General features: G+C 35.9%; 1 protein-coding gene across 3 annotated transcripts in view; it reads left to right on the forward strand.

Moving 5' to 3' along the window:
* The window catches only part of FOXJ3 (forkhead box J3), a 125,178-nt gene that overhangs the window by 30,198 nt on the left and 86,644 nt on the right, over positions 1-8,336 (forward strand). The window contains exon 2 of one of the 3 annotated variants that reach the window (XM_010862669.1): positions 3,378-3,402. The exons of the other annotated variants lie outside the window; for them this stretch is intronic. The gene's annotated coding sequence lies outside the window, so the exon portion shown is untranslated. The remainder of the gene's footprint in view (positions 1-3,377; positions 3,403-8,336) is intronic. 3 annotated transcript variants of the gene reach the window in all.

Raw genomic sequence — 8,336 nt, forward strand, 5'->3', positions numbered from 1 at the left:
GTCTAGTCAAGGCTATGGTTTTTCCAGTGGTCATGTATGGATGTGAGAGTTGGACTGTGAGGAAAGCTGAGCGCCGAAGAATTGATGCTTTTGAACTGTGGTGTTGGAGAAGACTCTTGAGAGTCCCTTGGACTGCAAGGAGATCCAACCAGTCCATTTTAAAGGAGATCAGTCCTGGGGTGTTCATTGAAAGGAATGATGCTAAAGCTGAAACTCCAGTACTTTGGCCACCTCATGCAAAGAGTTGACTCATTGGAAAAGACTCTGATGCTGGGAGTGATTGAGGGCAGGAGGAGAACGGGACGACAGAGGATGAGATGGCTGGATGGCATCACCGACTCAATGGACGTGAGTTTGAGTGAACTCCAGGAGTTGGTGATGGACAAGGAGGCCTGGCGTGCTGCAGTTCTTGGCGTCGCAAAGAGTCGGACACGACTGAGCGACTGAACTGAAATATTGATTTTGATAGCTAGCTTTGTGGTATTCTTACTAATATACTCGACCAGGCATTTAAGAATTTTAAAATACATTAATTAAACTTCCCCTCACAACTCTTTGAGGTTGGTGTGATTATTATTTTCATGTCACAGATGAGAAAACTGAGTAAAAAGCAACTCAAAACATACAGTGAATAAGGGACAGAGCTGGGTTTCATTCACAGGTCTTGCTCCAGGGTCAGTGCTCTTAATCACTAAATTCTACCTCTTGGCTAATCAGTATTTATCATAATTTGAGGCTTTCTCTTAAATGAGGAATGCTAAAAAATATTCTGCTTAATTGAAGACACTGTTAAAGAGTAAGTGCAAAGGGGAAATACCAATGCAGGAAACAAGGAAAAATGATAGAAAAATAGTGATTTAATTTTGAAACACATTATCTAAAATTGAAAAAACCTTGAAAGGCAGCAGTTTTTTAAAAGGTGGGTAGAGAAATGTAAATTGTCATGAATTCATATACATGGAGGGAAATAATATCAGAGGTAATAGAGACTACAAAGCATCACTGGATATACTGGCACAATAAAGGAGGTGTTAAATATAAAATCTGTGCCTACCAACAGTGCACAGAATGTAAAATAATAGTACTGAACTTTAAAAAAATTTTATGATTTGATTCAGTAAAACATATTTTAGTCAAGTTTTGCTTAGTTACAAGTAAAGGAAGCCAGCACTGGATATATATCCAAAAGTAAAGGAATTTATGTGGTGAATACTGCAGTATTTCTTGGAATCCAGAGATAGCTGGATCTCATAATAGAACTTACGTTCTTAGGAACCTAGGCAGTGTATTTTCTTCTCTCTTGCTTTTCCCTGAATGTAACGTATTTCTTCATTTTTTACAAACCAACTTTTCTTTGCTTTTCTGGCACATGGCTATCCCATACTTCACAAGTACATAGCTTGTTCATTCAGGAGACCAGCCCAAACTGTTTTAGTCCTAATACTGAATTTCCTGAAGAAGAAAATTCAGGCAAACAATTTGTGTCAGGTACAAATCCTTTAATCTGTTGTTGTGGCACTGACTTATAGGGCCCTGGAAATGGAGCCAACACTGAGAAAGGGCTTGATGAGTTAGGCAAAACTCAACAAAAAGTTTGTGATACAAAGCAGCATGTGTTCAGTGTTGGGTGATAAGAGTTAGGATTTCAGGAGAGGATATTTTTAGGGTTTAGAATTTTCCTTACTATTACATTGGTAGTGAATGAAAAACTTGATTCCCGTCTTCATAGCAGAACAGAATATCCTTAGGATTGTGTATTTGAAATTGGACTCCTGCTTCAGTTTTGTTCGGTTTGACGTATATATGTGTATGTTTATTTTGTGTATGTGTATATATACAGACACACATACATATATATTTTTTGCTCAGGGTTCAGGATCCTAGTCCCCTGAAGGAATTGAACTCATGCCCCCTGCAGTGGAAGCCTGGAGTCTTAACCACTGGACTGCTCTGAAGTCCAGAGTTTGACATGTATATTGAATACTTACTATGTGCTTATTTGTATTCAAGATTCTCATAAAGGCAACAAAAGCAGGGGAAAAAGGTTAGTCTGCTCATAGTAGGGCTTACTTGAGAACCTGAGGGATAGGTGCTATGGACAGGTCTCTGTGGAAGGTTATGTCGCTAAATAGAGATTTTAAGCAGAGGAACCCTTTTCTTTGTAGTATGTTAACATTCTTCCTTCCCACCTTCCGCATAGCTTAAAGTGGGGGACAGCTTAAAGTGATTAGCTGTGTAAAAAAGCATAGTCCATGCAGGTTATGGAAAGATGAGACTATTTGAGTAAATGGAGACTGAGATAAGCATAGTGCTTCTTAATATATTACAGGTAGGTCTGTAGAAAATGGAAAACAGGAAGAAAAAAAAAGAAAAACAAGAAGAAAAGCCCACGTAATATAATGAGAGGAATGCTGGTTTGGAAGCCATATAAAATGGAGATAATCATTCATTATTTCCTTGCAACACAAATCAGTTATGTTTGTTTTTGATACCAAGAAGAAACCTAAAGGATATAAATTCATGAAGATTATTACTGCCTTTCAGATTGATTTTAGACATTTTACTGAGTATGGAGTAGTATCTCATTATGATTTTCCTGATGACTGATGATGTTGAACATTTTTAATGTACCTAATGACTACTTGTATGCCTTTGTTCAAATCTTTTGCATATTTTAAAACTATATAGCTTGTCTTCAAATTGCATTGTAAGAGTTCTTTATATATTGTGGATGCAAATTATTTTGTTAAAAAGTAAAATTTTGATAGCATCCAGTTTACCAATTTTTTCTTTCATAGTGTTTTGTTTTATGTCTTAGCTGAGAAATCCTTGTTGTTGTTCAGTCACTCAGTCGTGTCTGACTGTGACCCCATGGACTGCGGCATGCCAGGCTTCCCTGTCCTTCACCATGTCCCGGAGCTTGCTCAAACTCATGTCTTGAGTCGGTGATGCCATCCAGCCATCTTGTCTTCTGTTGTCCCCTTCTCCTCCTGCCTCCAGTCTTTCCCAGTCTCAGGGTCTTTTCTAATGCGTTAGCTCTTCGCATCAGGTGGCCAAAGTTTTGGAGCTTCAGTTTCAGCATCAGTCTTTGCAGTGAATATTCAGGGTTGATTTCCTTTAGGATTGTCTAGTTCGATCTTCTTGCTGTCCAAGGATAAATCCTTACCCACTCCAAATTGCAAAATTTTTTTGTTTTATTGAGATATAATTGACATGGTACAGTTTGATGTTTGACATATATACATACCCATAAAATCATTACCACAACATGTCCATCATTTTTAAAAGTTACCTGGTGTCCCTGTGATTCTTCCCTCTTATCCCTCTCTCTACAAGATAGCAGTTGATCTGTTTTTCTGTTTGTTTCTATTTTCTAGAATTTTATAGAAATGGAATCATACGGTATGTATTCTTTTCTGGTCTGGCATCTTTTATTCAGCACAGTTATTTTAAGATTCATGTATGTCTCTGCAAGTATCAATAGTTTATTCTGTTCCATTGGATTTATGTATAGCAATTTGCATATTCATTTACCTGATGATGGATTTTTAGATTGTTTCCAGCTTTAACTGTTACAAATAAAAATGCTGTGAACATTTGTTTTTATGTCTTTGTGTGGACATATGATTTATTTTGGATAAGTACCTTGGAGTGAAATGACTCTTAGCACTTGGTGGGTGCATGTATAACTTTAGCAACTGTCAAAACTGTTTTAGAAATCGTGGTACCATTTTATATTCCCACCAGCAGTGTATGAGAGTTCCATTTGCTGCATGTCTTTGTTAGTGCTTTGTATGGCCAGTCTTTTGATTTTAGCCATTCTAGCAGGTGTGCAGTGATACCTCAGTGTAGTTTAATTTGCAGTTCCTTAATAACTAATGATGTTGAGTATCTTTTCATGTGCCATAACATACTTACTTTCTTAGTTGAAGTATCTATTCAAATCTTTTGCCCATTTTTAAAAATTGAATTTTCTTTACAGTGAGTTTTGAGAGTTCTTTATATATCTTGGATACAAGTTCTTCTTAAGATACATGCTTTGCAAATGTTTTCTTCCAGTCTGTGGCTTGTCTTTTCGTTCTAACAGTGTGTTTTGAAGAATATAAGTTTTTGATTTGATAAAGTTTGTCAGTTGTTTTATGAATTGTAATTTTTCATGTCATATCTAAAAAATGTTTGCCTAACCAAAAGTTATAAAGATTTTCTATTATGATTTCTTTTGTAAATTTTATAGTTCTAGTTTTTACATTTAGTTCTGGGATTCGTTTATCAAGTTTTTGTGTATGATGTGAGGTAAGGGGTCATTGTTAACTTTTCTTCCCATACAGGTAGCCAGGCAGTTGTTTCAGCACCAATTTTTGGAAGTCTTTCCTTTCCCTGCCAACTTGTCTTGGGACATTTATCAAAAATCACTTGGCTGTATATGTTGGGTCTATTTTTGGATTCTGTTCTGTTGATTTATGTATCTATCCTTTCACCAGAACCACTTGTCTTGATTACTGTAGTTTTTCAGTAAGTCTTGAAATCTGAGTCTTAAGTACTTCATGCTTTACAAGTTGAGGAAAGAGCTCGATAATCCTGTATTTGCTTAGTGATGGGTTAAACATTGAGATAAAGACAGACGTTCATATATATGAATTACCAATTAAATTTTTCAGAGATGATAAAGAACTATGGCTTCCTTGAGCACGTGGGAGGAAATACCACTGAGGAAAGATGGTGGCCATTTATGGAAGAAGTTCCTGTAAGGAGAAGAAGATAAAGTCTATGTTAAAGACAGTAAAGATAGGCTTTAAAGTGATGATGGCAAGAAACAAGAAGTAGAAACAAAGAATATAAAATCCTTATGAGCCAGTAGTGAAATAAGCAAGATAATTCTCCCCTGGAGTCTAAGCTGCAACAACTTGAACAGATTTTATTAGTAAATATTTCACCCTACATTGCGTGCAATTTCTATGAAAATTAATCCTCTTCATACCACAGAATGGTAATCAGTATTAATGTATTATATTAATTGATAATGATTCATGGGCACTTAGAAAAGAAGGTCTTATTTATATATTAACTAATGGATAGTATCTTAAACTTTTTGGTATCAAAAATTAGTGTTCAAAGAGCATGCGTTTGTGAATTTTATCTATCAAAATTGATTGTATTGAAAAGTTAAAACTAAAACAAAATTAAAATATTGATTAATTTACATACATATATAGTAAACTAATTATATGTTAACATAGATAACATTGTATGAAAAATCATTGTATTTTCCAAAACAAAAATTTAGAAGATTAGTGTTGCTTTACATTTTTGCAAATTTTTAAAATGTCTGGCTTCATAGAGATAGCTGGATTATATTCTATGCCTCTTCGTTCAGTCTCTTTTGATAGCACCCATCACATAGCATCTGAACAGCTCCACTGTACACTTTTGAGAGGATCACAATGAAAAAGACAAGTAATATCTTACTCTGAAAACTGTTTTGATCCTTTAGATCCCCTGAAAGGGTTTGGGCTACGCTTGAGGACCACCGAGCCATAAACATCATATGTAGCAGCTTAACCTGTTTCTTTAGCATTTTCTGTGTATCACACTTAACACTTAAAAATTAAATGGGCTCACATTCCATGATTTTAACCTTCTGCTAACATAGATGGCATATTATTGGTATAATGTCATGGAGGCAGTGTGTATGGAGATATCAAGTAAACGTTGTGTATCGTGAGTTGAAGCAGTATGGTTGCAGAGAGGTCAGGATAAACACTTAAATGAATAAATACATGTTACTCAGAGGACGTTTATTATTGCATGAAAGTGAAAGTCACTCAGTCGTGTCCTGACTCTTTGCAACCCCACGGAATTCTCCAGGCCAAAATACTGAAGTGGGTAGATTTCCCCTTCTCCAGGGGATCTTCCCAACCCAGGGATCAAACCGAGGTCTCCTGCATTGCAGGCAGATTCTTTACCAGCTGAGCCACAGGGGAAGCCCGAGAATACTGGAGTGCATAGCCTATCCCCTCTCCATCGGATCTTCCTGACCCAGGAATAGAACCTGGATCTCCTGCATTGCAGGTGGGTTCTTCACCAACTGAGCTATGAGGGAAGCCATTATTATTGCATATACACATATTTTTAGAAAACTGAGTATAAGAACTATTGTGATAGCAGATTCTGTCTTGGTTTTTAAGTAACATGTAGAGATGCCTTTGAGTATTCTTATATCAAAGGGATTCTTGTTCCTTAGCTTTCCAGCTGCTCAAGACACATAGAGATTCTAATATGTAGAGTGAAATATAAATGTAAAATACAGTACTTACATGATGACAGAATGTAGTTCAGTGGTTAATGTCCAGAAATAATTGTTTTTTCCTCCTTAAATTGTAGAGTAAAATATTTTTAAGGTGAAAATTACATATATAGCATAAAGGTATCTTTTGAAAGTATGATCCCTAAGCTTTAGCTCAAATGGACTTTAACTTTGAGTATGGCTTGTATGAATTTATGAATCTCAGATTATATATTTGAATAATAGAGTAATTTGGAGAGAATCTAGAGAAGAGCAGTAACTATATTATGGTTCTTAATTCAAATCCTGTTGGAGTTCTGGACATTAAACTTTGAGAAGGAACCCAAATGGTGTTAAAACTGTAAATAATCACAATTCTGACCAGGTCTCATATTCCAAGATAGACTTTAAAGAAATTTTCTTCTGTAGCGAGGGAGATATAGATTAGCCTGTTAAAATATTGTTATTTCAAACACAATGAATTACTACATACTTTTTGTGAACTTTTCTTCCCTTGGAGATAAAGAATATTGTTGGTTTCCAAAACAGGTCTCCAAACCAGGGCTTTTAAAAATGATATAATGAAGTTCTTTTTCATCTCTGATTTTATGATAGATATCTCTGAAACCACAATTGTGTTTGCAAATGGCAGTTGTCTCACTAAATCCAAGTTTTTGCATAAGCTTTGTTGTGAATATTCTTGGAATTATAAGGGTAAGACAAAAGTTGTGAAGGTCAAGAGTTTTGACTTGTGAACTTGTACTATTTGTGTATTGGATTTCTTATCCTAAATTATGATTCTTCCACCTGTATTCTCACTTCAAACCAGTGAGGATTTTTGTAGCTTGTCTTTTAAAAAGATCATTATTCATTGGAAGTTTAAAGGCTCAGTCATTCATACCTGAGTGGTGATTAGTTTGATGCTGTCCACTTTCCTCCTAAATAGAGCAGAGATCAACTGCTTTGAAAAGATGAGAGTGTTTACTGGAAGAGAAGAGCAAGTTATTAATTTTGGAGCTTATAATACCAATTTCAGGGATGAATTTTGGAGGCTTATGTCAGTGTGAGATGGGAGAGCCAAGATAAAGATGCTTCTTAGAAGTATGCCTGATATAAACCATGTACATTGAATTTTATTGGGAACAAACTGGTTCTATACCAGGAAAATGGAAAAATTTATTTCTTTTTTTCCCTTGTTATACTTCTGTCTCTCTGCTCCAAAATATCCAGCTGGGACTTTTATACTTTCAGAACTTTGGATTTTTAGAACTCCTTTATAGAATAAATAAGATTTTGTGGGCTGTTTCAGGAATCATCATTATAGAATCTTATTTCTGTGGGAAGAGCATATTTTCAATTTTCATATGCAGTCTACAAACAAAATTTAAAAACACAACCCTTTCTGGGTCATTTCTTTGGAGTAAATAATTGAATGAGGGGCTCATTTCCATTGAGGTTGATAAATGATTATTGTCCCAAAGAAAGGCAATGCCAAAGAATGCTCAAACTACCGCACGATTGCACTCATCTCACATGCTAGTAAAGTAATGCTCAAAATTCTCCAAGCCAGGCTTCAGCAATACGTGAACTGTGAACTTCCTGATGTTCAAGCTGGTTTTAGAAAAGGCAGAGGAACCAGAGATCAAATTGCCAACATCCACTGGATCATGGAAAAAGCAAGAGAATTCCAGAAAAACATCTATTTCTGCTTTATTGACTATGCCAAAGCCTTTGACTGTGTGGATCACAATAAACTGTGGAAAATTCTGAAAGAGATGGGAATCCCAGACTACCTGACCTGCCTCTTGAGAAATCTGTATGCAGGTCAGGAAGCAACAGTTAGAACTGGACATGGAACAACAGACTGGTTCCAAATAGGAAAAGGAGTACATCAAGGCTGTATATTGTCACCCTGCTTATTTAACTTCTATGCAGAGTACATCATGAGAAACGCTGGACTGGAAGAAACACAAGCTGGAATCAAGATTGCTGGGAGAAATATCAATAACCTCAGATACGCAGATGACACCACCCTTATGGCAGAAAGTGAAGA

The sequence above is a fragment of the Bison bison genome, unplaced genomic scaffold, assembly GCF_000754665.1.
Source record: "Bison bison bison isolate TAMUID 2011002044 unplaced genomic scaffold, Bison_UMD1.0 scf7180017864484, whole genome shotgun sequence".
Classification (NCBI taxonomy): Eukaryota; Metazoa; Chordata; class Mammalia; order Artiodactyla; family Bovidae; genus Bison; species Bison bison.